Raw genomic sequence first — 12,023 nt, forward strand, 5'->3', positions numbered from 1 at the left:
TGCCACCAAGGGCAAGCCTTGTCACTCCTTTTTCTCCCCAGCCCAGCCCACCTCTGACCTCCTTCCTGTCCAACACCTCTTTCTTGTTCATCTTCCAATCGTTGGCTTCCAGATTCCCCCACCCCCATCAAAGAATGTCAGTGCAAGAAGAAGCTCAAAGGACCATCCAGTCCAACTCCACTTGATGGCTAAGGAGGCAGGGGCCAGGGGAGAGGAGACAGGCCCAAGGCCACTCAGGCCTGCCTCGTTTCATTTGCTCTCATCCTTGTGCAAAGTGCAAGTACCATAAATGAGAAAGATAACATATGATGAAATGCACTCTGAAAACTGTGGTTGGTTCTCTCAATATACCCGCATTAAGAATAAAAGATGTCGGGAATTCCCTGGTGGTCCAGTGGTTGGGACTCTGCATTCCCACTGCAAGGGGCATGGGTTCAATCCCTGGTTGGGGAACTAAGATCCCACAAGTTGTGGGGTGCAGCCAAAAAAACCCCAAGATGTTCTAATCTTTTATTCCCTCTCCTCCTCCATCTCCCCACCTCTCTGACCATCACAACACAGACAACCCTAGTACCAGAGTAGGTCCTGCAACCCTTGCTAGTCCTGGCTGAGGCCCTGCATGGGGGAGCTTTGTGAGGTGGGAAGGGAGATGGGTGGAGGTGGGAGTGTGCATGCGTGGGTGATGCAGTCTCAAAGGCAATGATTAGGGACACAGAGTCTCCTTTCAATGGCTTTTCAAACTGTGGGTCATGACCCATTCCGTCAGTTGTGAATCAATTTAGTAAGTTATGACGAATATTAAAAGAAATAGGAATAGAGAGGGCAGACAGCAGAGGCAAGAAGAACTACAATCCTGCAGCCTGTGGAACAAAAACCACATTCACAGAAAGATAGACAAGATGAAAAGGCAGAGGGCTGTGTACCAGATGAAGCAACAATGTAAAACCCCAGAAAAACAACTAAATGAAGTGGAGATAGGCAACCTTCCAGAAAAAGAATTCAGAATAATGATAGTGAAGATGATCCAGGACCTCGGAAAAACAATGGAGGCAAAGATCGAGAAGACGCAAGAAATGTTTAACAAAGACCTAGAAGAATTAAAGAACAAACAAACAGAGATGAACAATACAATAACTGAAATGAAAAATACACTAGAAGGAATCAATAGCAGAATAACTGAGGCGGAAGAACGGATAAATGACCTGGAAGACAGAATGGTGGAATTCACTGCTGCGGAACAGAATAAAGAAAAAAGAATGAAAAGAAATGAAGACAGCCTAAGAGACCTCTGGGACAACATTAAACGCAACAACATTCGCATTATAGGGGTCCCAGAAGGAGAAGAGAGAGAGAAAGGACCCAAGAAAATATCTGAAGAGATTATAGTTGAAAACTTCCCTAACACGGGAAAGGAAATAGCCACCCAAGTCCAGGAAGTGCAGCGAGTCCCATACAGGATAAACCCAAGGAGAAACACGCTGAGACACATAGTAATCAAACTAGCAAAAATTAAAGACAAAGAAAAATTATTGAAAGCAGCAAGGGAAAAACAACAAATAACATACAAGGGAACTCCCATAAGGTTAACAGCTGATTTCTCAGCAGAAACTCTACAAGCCAGAAGGGAGTGGCATGATATACTTAAAGTGATGAAAGGGAAGAACCTACAACCAAGATTACTCTATCCGGCAAGGATCTCATTCAGATTTGACGGAGAAATCAAAAGCTTTACAGACAAGCAAAAGCTAAGAGAATTCAGCACCACCAAACCAGCTCTACAACAAATGCTAAAGGAACTTCTCTAAGTGGGAAACACAAGAGAAGAAAAGGACCTACAAAAACAAACCCAAAACAATTAAGAAAAGGTCATAGGAACATACATATTGATAATTACCTTAAACGTAAATGGATTAAATGCTCCAACCAAAAAGACAAAGGCTTGCTGAATGGATACAAAAACAAGACTCATATATATGCTGTCTACAAGAGACCCACTTCAGACCTAGGGACACATACAGACTGAAAGTGAGGGAATGGAAAAAGATATTCCATGCAGATGGAAATCAAAAGAAAGCTGGAGTGACAATACTCATATCAGATAAAAGAGACTTTCAAATAAAGAATGTTACAAGAGACAAGGAAGGACACTACATAATGATCAAGGGATCAATCCAAGAAGAAGATATAACAATTATAAATATACATGCACCCAACATAGGAGCACCTCAATACATAAGGCAAATGCTAACAGCTATAAAAGAGGAAATCAACAGTAACACAAAAATAATGGGGGACTTTAACACCTCACTTACACCAATGGACAGATCATCCAGACAGAAAATTAATAAGGAAACACAAGCTTTAAATGACACAACAGACCAGATAGATTTAATTGATATTTATAGGACAGTCCATCCAAAAACAGCAGATTATACTTTCTTCTCAAGTGCGCACAGAACATTCTCCAGGATAGATCACATCTTGGGTCACAGATCAAGCCTCAGTAAATTTAAGAAAATTTAAATCATATCAAGCATCTTTTCTGACCACAACGCTATGAGATTAGAAATCAATTACAGGGAAAAAAAACGTAAAAAACACAAACACATGGAGGCTAAACAATACATTACTAAATAACCAAGAGATCACTGAAGAAATCAAAGAGGAAATCAAAAAATACCTAGAGACAAATGACAATGAAAACACGACGATCCAAAACCTATGGGATGCAGCGAAAGCAGTTCTAAGAGGGAAGTTTATAGCTATACAAGCCTACCTCAAGAAACAAGAAAAATCTCAAATAAACAATCTAACCTTACACCTAAAGGAACTAGAGAAAGAAGAACAAACAAAACCCAAAGTTAGCAGAAGGAAAGAAATCATAAAGATCAGAGCGGAAATACATGAAATAGAAACAAAGAAAACAATAGCAAAGATCAATAAAAGTAAAAGCTGGTTCTTTGAGAAGATAAACAAAATTGATAAACCATTAGCCAGACTCATTAAGAAAAAGAGGGAGAGGACTCAAATCAATAAAATTAGAAATGAAAACGGAGAAGTTACAACAGACACCACAGAAACACAAAGCATCCTAAGAGATTACTACAAGCAACTCTATGCCAAAAAAATGGACAACCTGGAAGAAATGGACAAATTCTTAGAAAAGTATAACCTTCCAAGACTGAACCAGGAAGAAATAGAAAATATGAACAGACCAATCACAAGTAATGAAATTGAAACTGTGATTAAAAATCTTCCAACAAACAAAAGTCCAGGAAAAGATGGCTTCACAGGTGAATTCTATCAAACATTTAGAGAAGAGTTAACACCCATCCTTCTCAAACTCTTCCAAAAAATTGCAGAGGAAGGAACAGTCCCAAATTCATTCTATGAGGCCACCATCACCCTGATACCAAAACCAGACAAAGATACTACAAAAAAAGAAAATTACAGACCAATATCACTGATGAATATAGATGCAAAATTCCTCAACAAAATACTAGCAAACAGAATCCAACCACACATTAAAAGGATCACACACCACGATCAAGTGGGATTTATCCCAGGGATGCAAGGATTCTTCAATATACGCAAATCAATCAATGTGATACACCAGATTAACAAATTGAAGAATAAAAACCATATGATCATCTCAATAGATGCAGAAAAAGACTTTGACAAAATTCAACACCCATTTATGATAAAAACTCTCCAGAAAGTGGGCACAGAGGGAACCTACCTCAACATAATAAAGGACATATACGACAAACCCACAGCAAACATCATTCTCAATGGTGAAAAACTGAAAGCATTTCCTCTAAGATCTGGAACGAGACAAGGATGTCCACTCTCACCACTATTATTCAACATAGTTTTGGAAGTCCTAGCCACGGCAATCAGAGAAGAAAAACAAATAAAAGGAATACAAATTGGAAAAGAAGAAGTAAAACTGTCACTGTTTGCAGATGACATGATACTAAACACAGAGAATCCTAAAAATGCCACCAGAAAACTACTAGAGCTAATCAATGAATTTGGTAAAGTTGCAGGATACAATATTAATGCATAGAAATCTCTTGCATTCTTATACACTAATGATGAAAAATCTGAAAGAGAAATTAAGGAAACACTCCCATTTACCACTGCAACAAAAAGAATAAAATACCTAGGAATAAACCTACCTAAGGAGACAAAAGACCTGTATGCAGAAAACTATAAGACACCAATGAAAGAAATTAAAGATGATACCAACAGATGGAGAGATATACCATGTTCTTGGATTGGAAGAATCAATATTGTGAAAATGACTATACTACCCAAAGCAATCTACAGATTCAATGCAATCCCTATCAAATTACCAATGGCATTTTTTACAGAACTAGAACAAAATGTCTTAAAATTTGTATGGAGACACAAAAGACCCCGAATAGCCAAAGCAGTCTTGAGGGAAAAAAACGGAGCTGGAGGAATCAGACTCCCTGACTTCAGACTATACTACAAAGCTACAGTAATCAAGACAATATGGTACTGGCACAAAAACAGAAATATAGATCAATGGAACAGGATAGAAAGCCCAGAGATAAACCCACGCACCTATGGTCAACTAATCTATGACAAAGGAGGCAAGGATATACAATGGAGAAAAGACAGTCTCTTCAATAAGTGGTGCTGGGAAAACTGGACAGCTACATGTAAAAGAATGAAATTAGAACACTCCCTAACACCATACACAAAAATAAACTCAAAATGGATTAGAGACCTAAATGTAAGACCGGACACTATAAAACTCTTAGAGGAAAACATGGGAAGAACACTCTTTGACATAAATCACAGCAAGATCTTTTTTGATCGACCTCCTAGAGTAATGGAAATAAAAACAAAAATAAACAAATGGGACCTAATGAAACTTCAAAGCTTTTGCACAGCAAAGGAAACCATAAACAAGACGAGAAAACAACCCTCAGAATGGGAGAAAATATTTGCAAACGAATCAACGGACAAAGGATTAATCTCCAAAATATATAAACAGCTCACGCAGCTCAATATTAAAGAAACAAACAACCCAGTCCAAAAATGGGCAGAAGACCTAAATAGACATTTCTCCAAAGAAGACATACAGATGGCCAAGAGGCACATGAAAAGCTGCTCAACATCACTAATTATTAGAGAAATGCAAATCAAAACTACAATGAGATATCACCTCACACCAGTTAGAATGGGCATCATCAGAAAATCTACAAACAACAAATGCTGGAGAGGGTGTGGAGAAAAGGGAACCCTCTTGCACTGTTGGTGGGAATGTAAATTGATACAACCACTATGGAGAACAGTATGGAGGTTCCTTGAAAAACTAAAAATAGAATTACCATATGACCCTGCAATCCCACTACTAGGCATATACCCAGAGAAAACCATAATTCAACAAGACACATGCACCCCAATGTTCATTGCAGCACTATTTACAATAGCCAGGTCATGGAAGCAACCTGAATGCCCATCGACAGATGAATGGATAAAGAAGTTGTGGTACATATATACAATGGAATATTACTCAGCCATAAAAAGGAACGAAATTGGGTCATCTGTTGGGATGTGGATGGATCTAGAGACTGTCATACAGAGTGAAGTAAGCCAGAAAGAGAAAAACAAATATCGTATATTAACGCATGTATGTGGAACCTAGAAAAATGGTACAGATGAACCGGTTTGCAAGGCAGAAGTTGAGACACAGATGTAGAGAACAAACGTATGGACACCAAGGGGGGGAAAGCCGCGGGGGGGTGGGGATGGTGGTGTGATCAATTGGGCGATTGGGATTGACATGTATAAACTGATGTGTATAAAATTGATGACTAATAAGAACCTGCTGTATAAAAAAATAAATAAAATAAAATTCAAAAATTAAAAAAAACAAAACCCAAAAATCTAATACTAAACTTTCTTTGGGTTATTTGCATGGAAATATGTTAATATAAATGTTTCAGACATTACATGAAATTCCTAAAAATCTTATATGTTCTGGTATAATGTTATAAGTCATAATTCTAGTTATTATTTTAAAATGTGTATCTCAGAAATAACTAAATTTCCTTGTCAATTGCATTATTATGAACTTTCATCAGATCTTTAACCGTGGTCATTTTTAAGTCTTTTGTCATTTACAGACAGTTCTGGGTGTACTCTGATGCTTTTGCAAAAATGTTCCTATAAAAGGGTAAAAAAAAAAAAAAAAAGAAATAGGATATAATAGAAAATATGAACGCCTTTTTGCATTATATTGCATGTGGTAAGGATAAGTATTGTTTTATGAGGCTCTTGTTTGACTCTGTCTATACACATACACACCTGGGTAGTCATGTAAATTTCTGACTGTGGGATGCAGTAGAAAATGTTCAAGCAACTCTGTTGGAAGATGTCAAAGGATTTTTAAGTTTGAGAATGACGGGGAACAAAGATAAGGCCACTAGGGGGCACCCTATCTCCTTTTGTTGCCATTGAGGTGTTTCCCTCAGAAAAGATGCAAGACAAACTCACTGCCCACAAGTGACTTTCCTCCTCCCCTTGCTCTGGCCATGGGAGCCTACTGCTAGCTATGGTGGCCTCTCATGGCTGATGGCACGTCATCCCTTCCTGTCCATCTGAATTTCTGTCCCTGAGCCTGCGGTCGGTCGAGCTGAACTGTCCTAAGGCACGTATATCTGTCAACTTGCTCCACCCTATCAGGGTGGTCATCTTGGCCACACCTGCCACATTTGGCCTGGGCACCTGTCATACACACAGCCAAGGTGGTCTTCTGTCCCAAATGTCCCCAAGGACATGACCAAGGCTTGCTCCACTTCGGAACCAAGTAAGAATAAAGTGGTGACCACAGGCAAGGACGCTGAGGAAGTCCCCAGCAACGCAGTCCAGGGGTCCACGCCTGCCTGGACTAGGAGTCACAGGTGAGGTCCCTCCAGCTTGCTCTCTGCAACTGTAATATACAGTATTCTCCCGTCACAAATCAAAATACCTTAGCCTCTTTTTTCTTTAACTTCAATTCTGCCAGTTGCCCAAGGAGCAGATTCTCTGGCTGTTCAGGTTGGCTGAGGAAGGAATGGAGCCCAGAGAGCCTCATGGCCTGAGTGTCCTGCTGACAGCCTTCCCCAGAGGGCTCCATCCACCCCTCCGCCTTGCTAAGCCAGCACGGTTAGGAGTGTTGCTCTGCCTGTGACACGGGGTCTCCTGTGAACTGGAGAAGTCTTTGGTTTACAACTGCCCTGTTCAATACAGTACCACTGGCCTCATGTGGCTGCTTAAATTCAAATTCATCAGAATTAAAACAAAACTAAAAGCTTGGCTCTGTGGTTGCACTAGCCACACTTCGAGTGCCTAATAGCCACAGGAGTTAGTGCCCGCTGTGTTGGATGCAGAGACACAGGACACGCCTGTCATCTCAGAAGGCTCTACTGAACAGCTTCGGTTTGGAAGGAGAGGCTGAGCCACACGGTGGGCCACATTCACTGTAGGGCTTGGGCGCATCTTTCTATTTTACTATTAAATTCCTAGTAGTTTTCCTTTTAGTCATTGTTTTCCTTTTTGCCTAAAAACCAAGTGAAGAAGATCGCTTCTGGTGTTGATTTCTGATTACTTGGTAACTATGGGCTGACCAAAACACGCAGACCCACATGCCCGTCCTCACCACTGACCTGCCGCCCGCTGCCTTCTGGTTAGGCTGCTTTTCTGAGGGTTTTTCCAACTCATCCTCCACAGCCACCGCCACCCACCACCGCCTGGCAGTTACTCCTCTACCAGCAGCAATTGCCCCATCCCTGCGTCCTGGAACTGCCATCCCACGCAGGGCCGTGGCTCCAGAATGCCAGGTGTTCAGAAAAAGGAAGCAGGTCAACACAGTCTGACTTCTGAGAGAATCTGCGGGGGGCACGGCTGCCACAGCCCTTTTACTCTCCCCCAATTCTGTTTCGGAAATGTTTGCATATTCTGGGAAAAACCCAAGACATATGGTTGGGTACTTGCCCTTAAGTAGTTCAGAGCTTTGTTTCAAAGAAAAGCAATGAGCACTACAAATTGGAAGACAACAGAAGGCACTTTGTAAAGTGGTTGAAATAAAATTCTGGCCCCCAAATTGTGAAGGGTTCTTATCCTCTAATTTAGTTGCAAGTTTTCCATCGGAGAACTTTCCATTGGAGAATGGTTATGACAAGTACGGTCACGCTCTCTCTAAGACACACATCACCCCTCCTTCCCAAGCATGTATGTGGTCACGGAGGGCACCAGGCCGAGGCCTGTTTTTCCCCACGGAGGATAAGCGATTGCTGAGAGGGACGAGCATGGCTGAGCCAGTGTGTCTGCCAAGGTTCAGCCCCTTCTAACATCACCCTGTGAACTGGTCCTAAGTGACACGGTTGGTTTGTCTCTGGGAAAAACTCATCTCTCAAAGCTTAAAGATTCCAAGGTGTCAGGCTGGCTGACTGTGAAGGAATGTCTTGTCTCAGAAGATTTCCTTCAGGAAGATGGATGCTTTGACCTTCAGTATTTGGTTCAGCCTGTTCACTGTTGATTCTAGCCTGGACAAGCAGGGCGGTGAGCCCTGTCTGAGTGGTGTGGGTTTAGGAGGAAGGGCTGTGTCTGGCCCTCTGGCAGACCCATCATCTAGAAGCCATCTGGTCCACTGGTCTGGCAATGACGGAGACCTGGGTTTGTATCCTGGAAGTGGCAGTTATTAGCTGTGAGTCCGTGGGGCTGTTCTTTGGCTACAGTCCACTGTATTCTCATCTATAAAACGGTGTAATACCTACTTGCAGGACTGGTACGAGGATCAGGGCTGTCACGTATATTGGAGCTGCAGGCACACAGCGAACCCAGGCCATAGCATCGACTTTGCATTGGTCCAGACCCAAACTGCTCCAAAGAGACATACGACTAGTGAATGAAATAATTTTAGGGTACAAATGCTACCATCTTCAGTGGACTACCAGACACTGCATATTGCTCCCCTTCAGTTTACAAATTAAAACCCTCTTGGATCCTGGCAAAAGAGTAAGACCCCAGCCAGGTTGCAGGGGGTGTGCAGCATCAGAGCCACTGCTTCATCTCTTTGACCCCCAAATTACATGGGTGCAGGCTGGTCATGTGGATTCTGAGCTGCAAGATGGGGAAGGGCTGGGTCTCCCATATTCACCAACCGAGAGCTCTTAAAAATCACTCAACGGAAACACAGACCACATGAGAGAGGCAGAGGCCGACCTTGCTGCTGTGAGCAACCTCATCTCAGGAACAAACTGAAAGAGCATCTCTACTGGTGAGTCACTGGTCTTCTTCTTTATAGTTAAAAGAGGGGCTAACTCCAGGTTGCTGGGATTCTCAGAGTCCTGCCTGCAGCACGGTACGGTGTCAAATGCCCAGGCTTTCAAGCTCAACTGCCCTTGGCTCAAACTCCATCTCTGCTATTTGCTGCCATGAGGGTCCGAGGAGAGGATTATGACTTAATCTGGTTCTGTAAGATGATGCTTGTAAGATGATGCTGATAGTAATGGCATAATTAGACCCTCCCCAGGAGATAAGGAGAGTCTAGTCACAGTGTGTGTTCATTGACTAATCTCTTTTTCTGTTTTTCTTTTCCATTTTTATAAGACAGGCTGTTATCTTAGATTACGGTTTACTTTCTTTTCTCCATATATGTCAATATACAACTGTAGCAACTTCAGAAAATACAGAAAAGTATAAAGGAGGAATGGAAATAAGTCACCCCTAATTCTACCAGCCAGGGGTGAACTGCTGATAAAATCTGATCATTTTTCTATGTTTTAAAAAACATAGTCAAAATCATATAGCTCATCACAGATTTGTAAACAAAGTCTATAGAATATGGGGCAGAGGGATTTAAAGAGTTCATGAACCCCCAGAGTTGCAGGCATGTTTGTACATTATTACTGAGGGAAAAGAGCTACAGCTTTAATGAGACTGTCAAAGGGGTTTATGATCAAAGAAGGCTGAGAATCATGATCAATTTTACATTCACTTTGTCATCTATTCGTTGTAATAGTAACAGCCAATATTATATTGCATTTTCGGGGAGTGGGGAGGGATAAATTGGGAGATTGGGATTGGTATATACACACTACTATATGTAAAATAGGTAACTAATAAGAACCTGCTGTATAGCACAGGGAACTCTACTCAATACTCTGCAATGAGCTATATGGGAAAAGAATCTAAAAAAAAGAGTGGAGATATATATATATCTCAGTGATATATATATAGCTGATATATATATATCAGTTATATATATATATATAACTGATTCACTTTGCTGTACACCTGAAACTAACACAATGTTGTCAATCAACTATACTCCAATAAAAAATTTTTTTAAACGTATTGCATTTTCCAAAATCATTAAAGGCACTTCCTAAACATTTCAGTCATATTCTGTTTTATGCCTAAATTGTACTTTGCTTATTTATTTATTATCAGACACTATTTCCAAAGTTGTATATATTACTTTCTTTCTAATTTTCACAAATCAACATAGGACTTTGGTTAGAGAAAATAAAGAAACAAATGGTTTTAATATTTCTAGAAGGGAAAGTAATTTTTAATACTCGATCTGCACAGAACTGTGCAGTCCCAATCTGTTAAACACTGTTTAGTTTACCAATTATTACAAATGAATTTGCATGGGTCCTTTGAGGAAACTGCAATGCCGGCCTAAGGATGCAGCAACAGCCTTAGTAGGAGAATTATTAATTAATTAATTAATCTATTTATTTATTTATTTATTTTTGGCTGTCTTTGTTGCTGAGTGGGCTTTCTGTTGTTGTGGCGAGCGGGGGCTACTCTTTGTTGTGGTGTGCGGGCTTCTCATTGCTTGCGGTGGCTTCTCTTGTTGCGGAGCACGGTCTCTAGGGCACGCAGGCTTCAGAAGTTGTGGCACGTGGGCTCAGTAGTTGTGGCTCACAGGCTTTAGAGCACAGGCTCAGTAGTTGTGGCACACGGGCTTAGTTGCTCTGCGGCATGTGGGACCTTCCCGGAACAGGGATCAAACCCGTGTCCCCTGTATTGGCAGGAGGATTCTTAACCACTGCGCCACCAGGGAAGTCCCAGGAGAATTTTTTTTAAAGGCCAAGAGTAAGTCAAACAATAGTGGAGATCTGACATTACTTTCAATGTCACATTCTAAATGATGAAGAATATGTTTTTGTCCCCATGTGAAGCAGTAACACACACACAGCATCGTCTGACCCACTTAACCCAGCAGCCCAGAGCTGGTGGGGTACAATGCCTATGGGTTGGCCTTTCACTCTTAGAGATCCAACATTTTGTGGTCCAGGAGGAGGGACTTTTCACTGAGTAGTCTTAGCCCAAAGACAAGGTCCTTCCTTGGAGAGAAAGGGTGCTTTGAGCCCATGAAATACCAAGGTGGCAGCAGGGCTGACATCCCTTCCTGTCAGGACCCAGCATCAGGAAAAGAGAAGTCTCCGAGGAGACCAGAAAGGAGAGATCATCTCTCCTTTTACACCCCCTTGCCTGGCCGGTTGATATTCTGACTTTGTTAAACCAAATGCCTGCTCTTCTTAAACATTTCCTTGAGGTGCCAGTGGGATATGGCACCGCTCACTGGAAGAGTCCCTGCATATTGAGTACCTGCAGGACAGTGGCAGGGACTGACCTGGCCCTCCAAGGCCGATGCTGCCGCAGCTGCCCCTCCTCCCACACCACAGATTATATCACCCGTGTCCGGTCCATGGTCCCCAGCAGGGTCACAGGGCCCAGAGAAGGGTCAGAGAGAAGTGATACCCTTGAAGGGCTGGGACCCCCAGGCAAGAAAGACAGCTATTTGGTCTTTGCTATAAGTAGCCCCACTGCAAGGCTGGCCACCAGCCCTGCTGCGGTAGCCCACCCACCTGACATCCCATTTCAATCAGCTCTTCCGTGTGTTAAAGGAGACCCCTCAGCCCTACACTGCTGGTCATAAAAGCTAAAGCAATGTTCCCTTCTTGGGGAATCTACCTTGTAAGAGATTC

At 41.9% G+C, this 12,023-nt stretch overlaps 1 protein-coding gene across 1 annotated transcript in view; it reads right to left on the reverse strand.

Moving 5' to 3' along the window:
• The window catches only part of FYCO1 (FYVE and coiled-coil domain autophagy adaptor 1), an 85,514-nt gene that overhangs the window by 20,946 nt on the left and 52,545 nt on the right, over window positions 1–12,023 (reverse strand). The gene's annotated exons all lie outside the window — the stretch shown is intronic.

Source organism: Eubalaena glacialis, chromosome 7 (genome assembly GCF_028564815.1).
Source record: "Eubalaena glacialis isolate mEubGla1 chromosome 7, mEubGla1.1.hap2.+ XY, whole genome shotgun sequence".
NCBI classification, from domain to species: domain Eukaryota; kingdom Metazoa; phylum Chordata; class Mammalia; order Artiodactyla; family Balaenidae; genus Eubalaena; species Eubalaena glacialis.